At 33.4% G+C, this 9113-nt stretch overlaps 1 pseudogene; it reads right to left on the bottom strand.

Annotated features, from left to right (window-relative positions):
- Positions 1-291: 291 nt before the first annotated feature.
- LOC146891508 (protein tyrosine phosphatase type IVA 1 pseudogene) lies at positions 292-878 on the bottom strand (annotated as a pseudogene).
- Between the last annotated feature and the right edge of the window lie 8235 nt (positions 879-9113).

Below are 9113 nucleotides of genomic sequence, written 5' to 3'. Positions count from 1 at the left end.
AATAAACCATGGAAGGTCCAGATTGTTCTTAATTCCTGGAATTTTGTTTCTGTATGATGTTAAAAATATACAGATACTGTGATGAGTATTTTGGCACCTAATCTTTCTAAATTCCTTATGTACTTACTAATAATATTCTGACACAGTATACATATAAGAACATAACTCAATACCATATTTTTGAAAAGGTCAATTGGTACAAATAATAAGCATATTTTAAATGCAGAACAGCAAAGATCTTTTTCTAAGTGTCCAAACAGGTTGATCATAAACCAAATAAAGAGGATGCAATCAAGTTTGTGGCCTGGTAAGACTGGTTTCCAATATTCCCATGGAAGCTTCAGCAGACTCTTTCAACAAGCCAACACACTGGCTAATTATGTATGACAAATCAGGTCCCATTTGAAGTTCCACTTCCAAGGTAATGGCATCAGGCACCCCAGTTTTATTGGATACAACAGTTGTTTCTCTGACCATTACTTTTGTCTTATGAACTGTACTGCATCTTCTTATTTGATTCCACCCTCAACTAATGCTAAGACAACAAGTACTGGATCTCTGCCAAGGCCTGCAACACAATGGACAACAATACAACAGCCAGGTCCTTCACAAAACTTAAACTTTATAAGACTTAACTAGTCATCAACAATCTGGTATGGTAGTGTTACACCATCATCAGAAGGACAGACAAGAACATGAATGCCTTTTTTCTCCATATGAGTACTGCCATAAGTTGCTTCACACACTATTAATATTGTGGTAACTCTATACTTCTTAAGTTCCTGTATAAGTTTGGTTAAGGTCACATTGGTTTTATTGTGTGTAATAAGAAATCTCGTTTTCTTATATGTGATTTCCAGACGAGCAGGGATGTTCATTTGAGCTGTGTTAATATAGTTTTCTGCAGAGAAATTACACTGGGAATGGGGCAAAATAAACACCCAATAGGGATACGAAAGAATTTTCAAAAATGAATACAGAAATGAATACCAAAAAATCAAAAACAAAAAGAAAACAACCTGAGGTCTACTTCAATATTCAGTATACTCCACTTGAAATTTTTAATGCTTTTTCCAGTAATACAGAGGCAATACAAAGGAAGTGCACTGAGGTTTACCCCACCCAGTCTGAACTCCTGTAAAATGCTCTGCAGATTTCAATTCAACACGTCTGTGTCTAGGTATCCACTTTTATGGGTGCTTCTTGGTGGAGGAGTAATGAATTTCTACAGTTCATTTGTCTGCATAGAGGTATTGCTCTGCCTGGCAACAATCTCCACTGCCCTTCAGAAAATCCATAAATGTGCCACTGAGAACACCACAGAACTGAGAAATATGTCTACACATTGAAGATTGTGGTCCCAAGGAGGCACAGGCAGCAGCGAAGATGCAAGTGTTGGAGGCACCAGATGACTCTACAGCGAGCTCCTCAAGGAGCATCTCCAAGCTGGCTGCAGCCCAGAACCAATGCGTATGCCCAGGCCAACTCACAGCCTTCTGTAACTCCAATTCTAGGGCTTTAATTCCCTCTTTTTTTCCTACGTTGGGTACTGCACACAAGCAGGGCACATAAATGCAATCAGGCATATACACTCATGCACACATTCACACACTAAAGTAAGTAAATATTTTCTTAAACATTTCAAAAAAAGAAAGTGAAGTGTATTGTCTGAGATAACTCATTTAGAAATCTTCCTAAGATAACAATAGCAGCCACAAAATAATATAAATTGAGTTAAACAGCCATTTACTCATTGTTTAACTAACATCTATTATGTTTATTATATTATCCATAGCATAACTTCAAAACCCACTGCTCATAAGACTTTATCATTTCACAGCTAACTGACTTATCCTGGCTGTCATGTATCCAGTGATAACAGCTTTATTGTCTATGCTACTCAGCTGTGGTGTGTGGTGTGCATACTTCAGAGAAATCTTGTCAAGAATCCCATGGTCAAGTATCCAGGTTTATAAATGCAGCATAATTTACACTCTATCACTGCCTGTGAGGGATTGTGTTAATTGAGTTAATTATTGTGGGATTCAGACAAAAAAATAACTCACAGTGTTGGATAAATATACATAGATTTGGGAGAGAGAAGTAGAGGAGTACAGAAAGTTATAAAAATAATTAAATGTTTTTTTTAAATTAAAACAAAGTCTTTACAAAGGCAGAATACAGACAGTCATAGATTAAAGGAGTAAAGATAATAAAATAAATATGAATCTTGTAGAAAAAGTAATACAGTAAGAACAAGCCATGTAAAGATGGAAATTTCACAGAGAGTCTGGATTATTTATATTATTGTGTTATCTTTGATTTCTTTGACTGCATAGAAACATTTGACTCTGGGGACTGCTAAGCTAAGTAACCAACATATATACTTTTAAAGTATCTTGAATTAAAAATATGGGTCTAAATCTATACTGTTTTGGAAAAGAGGTTCTTCTTTCGTTTCCACAGAGGATGAGAACCTGTGGAATCCTTCCAAACTAATGTAGTATGATGAACCAAAACCCCTGAAAATACACCTTGAACACCCCTCAAAAACCACTCCACCCAATAATAGCAAAAACAGTTTGGAGAACACTAAGCCCAAATTCCCAAATATTGTTTATAAATGTTTGTTTACATTTAAAGTGGGATATGCTATAGAGATTTGCATTGGTATTGATCTCCATTTATTGATACACTTTTAAAGACAATTCTGTTATGTGTATATTTCTGCTCTTGATTAAGGTATGTGTGTGATGCTCATTTAAAAATATAATGTATAAAGAACATCTATAACAGTCAAGCTTGTACTCATGTTAGTTAGATTTTCTAGATGTACAGAGATGTATTTCAGATAGTTAGGTATTCTTCAAACCTTTCAAACACTACAGAATATGGCATTTTAAATGTTTTGAGAATTTAGGAATTATCATGACAATGAGACAACACCAGTCTACTTATGAGCATCAAAGAGGATCCTTATGAAATTTGTTAGCCATTTGAGCAGAAACTGCTCTTGCCCAAACTGCTTGATGAACTGGACATGCAGAACCCACAGATAAATGACTGCTGAACATGCCTGAAGGTGAGACAGGACTTCGGGGTTTCTGTTTCATGAAAGAGTCTGCTAGACATACTGCAGGACACAGAAAAAAGGTGACTTGACCAACTGCCAATAAAAACGGAACTATCTCAGAAATTTTCTGGTTTGTGGAAAAATCTGCTGGACAAACAAGCAGCTCCTTACAAAAGGTGGTGTGAATACTTAAGATTGATCTTGCAAGAATCACCTGGTCAAGTCTCCAGGTATATTCGTGCAGCATTATTTACTCTCTGGTAAATAAGGAGGGATTTTGTTAATTGGGTTAATTTTGTGTGAGACTCACACTAAAAAAAACACCATTCCCTGTGTTTAAATTCTGTGAACTGCTAGCCAAATATTTCTTTTCTCCTTTAGATTGTTTGGTTATGTTATTCTATCAGAGCAACAAAAGAAACTCTGACACCAATCAACTACATCAGAACAAAAGAACTATTAAGTTTCTTACACACAAATATGCATGACTAGATAATAGTTTAGGAAGTAGTTCAGGGTCTAAATTCATTATCTTTGTCAGTATTTGAAAATAAGTGTAGAGCAAAAACATCAGAATCTTACTTTTAATTTTCACGAGAACTCACAGGATCAGTTTATGTTTCCAAATTTCCTAAAAATGATTATTCTTTGTTGTTTCTGATATGTTCTTTTAATTTCAAAAATGCCTATCCATTCTTCAGTTGAGAAATAGGCAATAATTATAAACTTATGCCCAGATGAATTTGTAACAATTATGATGCCATGATTATGTCATTATGTAATATTTTAATATGAAGACTTATCTATATTTGAGACTTTCACACATTGGGATGAAAATTATCAGACAGAGGAACACAAGCAAGATAGTGACAATATAAAGAGAGAAATTGTTGTAGTTTTTATCTCTTCTCTGCTGAACAATAATTAAACCAACCAGCCCCAGCCCTAGCTAATCTTTATCCTAATATGTATAAATTAAATGCATAATTGATAATACTTGGAATGAAAATTGGCCAAAATCTTCACTCGCCGATTTTTCTCTGTTCTAATTTTTTTAGTTGTAGATCTATACTAATCCTTAAATATTCACTTTCTGTATACTTATAATCAATTGACTTTTGTTTCTTAAGCATTTTTTTAATATAAAATTGCACCTTCCTTAAAAAATCAAAGTTTAAGAGTGTTTTGCTTTTTTTCTTGTCCTTATTTTGTCCTTCAGAACTATACATAAATGATACACAAATAATCTTTTGACTCTAATTTTCAAATCTTTATTTTCCTTTCTTGTTATTTTTTTATTAATTTAGAACGAATCCTGTACATAGTTAATATGTAAGCCATTTTTTATGTAAGCAGCTTATGATGAACTTTACTGTAAGAGGTTGGAGTATAGATAAAAGACCTATTAATCACTGAATGATGGCTGTTTCTAATGATGTTAGTGATACCTTGACAATTTCTGCCAACTGATATAAAGAAAAGTTTTGGTCAAAACTACAAATGCTTGATGTTAGAAACAGTTGTGTTGCAAAGGAAAGTTACAAGTCAAGGAAAAGTTTTATATATATAAAATGTTAAATGACAAAAGTCAAGGAAAAGGTATATATATATATATATATATATATACCTTTTATATATTATATATATTTAAATATATATTATATATATAATGTTAAATGACAAAGGCAGCATATAAGTTTGCAAGAATTACAACAGTTTTCATAATACTCCCTCTGAAAAAGAATGGTTTCTCCAACTTATAAATAAAATATCAACAATTATTTACTTAGTTTCCCTACAAACCACATTTCTTCATTCAATTCCTTCCTCAATTTTAACTGAAAAGGAATATTTTATATTTAAACTATATTATCTCTTCATTTCTAGTCTGTGGTTGATTTGAGTTCATGAAACAATGTCTGAAATGTATAATACAAGCATGATTGTCCATTTAACTGTGCTACTTTTGTGAAGAGACAAATAGCTTTTTGGACTTACCTTAGAAATATAATGAATCAAATCCATATCAGGATCTGTAACTCTTTGGACATGATAGTGTGATCATTCTATTTGTATAATTATAGAAAATGAATATTTATTACAAAATTATTAATATCTATAGAGGTGTCTTTCTCTGTAATATTTTTATTTATTCTTCTTCTGTTTGGAAAACTTTTCTGGAATCTTTGGGCTGCATTTGTTTAAAATAAATAACCTAGACAACAAATCCTAAAATGAGATATTTTATATTGAATTATTTTATATTCATGGGAGTATATAATAATGGATTTAAATAAAAAATTCACTTATTTATTGAAATACATGATTAAATATTAAAGATCAATTAGTTATGAGAAAATGTTTGCAAGACAATTTTTCAGAAATTGCTATAAAAATGTTCTATAAATATTCTGCAAATCAGTCTCCTATATTTTAGACATTCTGCAGTTGTTGGTTAAATTTGCTGTAGTCAATTTATATACCTAGAATGAACTACTTCCAAAAAAATAAAGGGGTCTGCAGAACTGGCTCAGTGATTGAAGGCTTAATGGTTCTCCAAAGGACCTGAGTTGGTTCCCAACACTCACAATGGAAACACAATCTTCTGGAACTACAGCTGCAAGGGATCTGACAGCCTATCCTGGGCTCCATGGGCACCCATCACATATAAGACACACACAGACACAATCGTCTACAAAGAAATCAAAATACCTCATCATGCATACTATTATAAGAGATGTATTTAAGGACAGTATGTCTGGTTACAACCCTCACTTTTGTCCTTTACTAATGAACAATCTCACTTGAAATCATCATAATACCTTCTAGTCTCCAACTCTCAGTGAAGCACTGAATGAGTTTTTTGTGCTTGATTAAAGAAGAGCAGTGTGATGTGTCCAAACCATTGAGTTATGGTTGGAAACTACTTGTGGTTGTCTTTCAAATGAATTATTATAATAGCCTAGGGTCTTCTGACATCATTTCTTTTCTGCACTCAGAAGGATGAGGAGGGAGTGTAGTGAGTTTCAGCATAGGCAGAGATAAATAGCAAGACTCTGTCATTAAAAAAGAAAAAAAAGAGTGGACCTCCAAGAAACTAGGCATCTTGTCACATAGTAATCAAAACATTAAACATACAGAGTAAAGAAAGAAAATTAAGAGCTGCAAAGAGAAAAGGCCAAGCAACATATAAATTACACCTGACTTCTCATTGGAGACCATGAAAGCCAGAAGGTCATGGTTAAGTGTTATGCAGATATAAAAAGATTACAGATGTCATCCCAGACTATTATACCCAGAAAAGCTGTCAATCACCATAGAAGGACAAAACAAGTTATTCCATGACAAATCTAGATTTCACCAATACCTAGCCACAAACCCAGCCCAGCACAAATTACTAGAAGGAAAACTCCAACCCAAGGAAGTTTGCTACACCAAACACACACGCACACACAATTGATGGTCTCATAGCAGCAAATCCCAAAGAAGGGAAAATGCATGAATTAACATCACCAACAATGAAAACACAATTAACAAGAAATAGCAATCACTGGTCATTAATATCCCTTAATATAAATGGACTCAACTCACCTGTTAAAAGACACAGGCTAACAGACTGAATACAAAAACAAAATCCATCCTTCTGCATATAAGAAACACATCCCAACCTCAAAGACAGATATCTCAGATATCTCAGAGTAAAGGGTTGGGAAAAAAATATACCAATTAAATGGATCTAAGAAACAAGTGAGTATAGCTACCCTAATATCTAACAAAATAGATTTCAAGATAAAATCAGTCAAATGAGACAAAGAAGGTCATTGCATATTACTCAGAGGAAAAATCAATCAAGAGGAAATTTCATTACTGAAGATCTATGCCCCAAATACAAGGGTACACTCATATGTAAAAGCAACACTTCTAAAGCATAAATCATATATTAGACCCCACACACTAATAGTGGGAGACTTCAACAGTCCCCTCTCACCAGTGAACAGGAAAGTCAGACAACAAATGAACAGAGAAATAAATAACTAACAGATGCTATGACCCACATGGACTTACAGACATCTATAGAAACAAACATCCCATCCAAACAAAAAAGAATATACCTTCTTCTCAGAACCTCATGGAACCTTCTCAAAAACTGACACATAATTAGTAACAAAACAAATGTCAACAAAAACAAAAAAATTATGAAATAACCCAATGTACCTTATGAGATCACCATGGTATAAAACTAGAAATAAATAGCAATACTAATTACAGAAAACACACAAACACAAGGAAATTAAACACCTGAATCAAAAATGGGTCAAGGAAGAAATAAAGGGATAAATTAAAGACTTCCTAAAATTCAATGAAAATGATCACACAACATACCCAAATTTATGGGACACAATAAAGTGTTAAGAGGAAAGTTCATAGCACTAAATGCCTACATAAAGAAACTGGAAAAGTCCCACACTAGTGAATCAACAGAACATTTGAAAAGTTTAGAACAAAAAGAAGCAAACTCACGTAAGAGAACTTGCCGTCAGAAAAAGTCAAATTGAGAGCTGAAATCAACAAAACAGAAACAAAGAGAACAACACAAAGAATCACTGAGACAGAGTTGATTTTTTGAAAAAACAAAAAAGACATCTTTATCCAAACTAACCAAAAGGCAGAGAGAGAATATCCAAATTAACAAAATCAGAAATGAAAAGGGAGACATAATAACAGACATGGAAGAAATACAGAGAATCATCAGGTCATATTTTGAAAACCTGTACTCCACAAAATTGGAAAACTTAAAGAAAATGGACAACTTTCTGGAAAAATATCACTTACCAAAATTAGATTAAAACCAGAGAAGCAAACTAAACAGACCTATAACTGCTGAATAAATAGAAACAGTCATCAAAAGTCTCCCAATGAAAAAAAGCCCTGGATCAGATTGTTTCAGCTCAGAATGCTAAAAGACTTTAAAAGAACTAATAACAATATTCCTCAAATTATATCACACAATAGGAACAGAAGAAACATTGCCAAACTGTTTTTATGAGGCTACAATGACCCTCATACCCAAACCATGGAAATATATTACGAAGAAAGAGAATTGCAGACCAATCTCACTAATGAACATTGATGGAAAAATACTAAATAAAATACTGGCAATGCAAATCCAAGAACACATCAGAAGCATCATCCACCATGATCAAGTAAGCTTCATCTCAGAGATACAGGGATGGCTCAACATATGAAAATCTGTCAACATAATGCACGATATAAACAAACTGAAAAGTAAAAATCACGTGATCATCTCATTAGATGCCCAAAACCTTTTGACAAAATATAACATTCCTTCATGATAAAGGAGTAAGAGAGAAAAGGGATGCAAGAAACATATCTAAACATAATACAGCTAATATACAGCAAGCCAACATCCAACATCAAACTAAATAGAGAGAAACTTCCAGCAATTCCACTGAAATTAGGAACAAAACAAGGTTGTTCACTCTCTCCATATCTATTCAATGTAGTTCTTGAGATCCTCGCTAGAGCAATAAGACACCAAAAGGTGATTAAGGGGATACAAATCGAAAAAAGAAGAAATCAAACTCACACTGTTTGTTGATGATATGACTGTTTACATAAGCAATCCCAAAAATTCTACCATGGAAATTCTACAACTCATAAACACTTTCAGTAACGTAGCAGGATAAAAGATTAACTCAAAAAAATATCAGTAGCCCTCCTATACACAGATGATAAAAGGGATGGGAAAGAAATCAGAGAAACAACACCCTTCACAATAACCACAAATAACATAAAATATCTTGGAGTAACTCTAACCAAACAAGTGGAAAACTTGTATGATAAGAGCTTTAAATCTTTAAAGAAAGAAATTGAAAAGGACACCAGAAAGTGGAAAGATCGCCCATGTTCTTGGGTAGGCAGAATTAACATAATAAAAATGCAATCTTACCAAAAGCAGCCTATAAGTCCATTGTAATGTCCAGCAAAATTCTTCAAAGACCTCAAAAGAATGGTACTC

Source organism: Myodes glareolus, chromosome 16 (genome assembly GCF_982192425.1).
Source record: "Myodes glareolus chromosome 16, mMyoGla1.1, whole genome shotgun sequence".
Classification (NCBI taxonomy): Eukaryota; Metazoa; Chordata; class Mammalia; order Rodentia; family Cricetidae; genus Myodes; species Myodes glareolus.
Note: the sequence above shows the minus strand (reverse complement) of the source record. Positions and strands in the feature narration are given on the sequence as shown.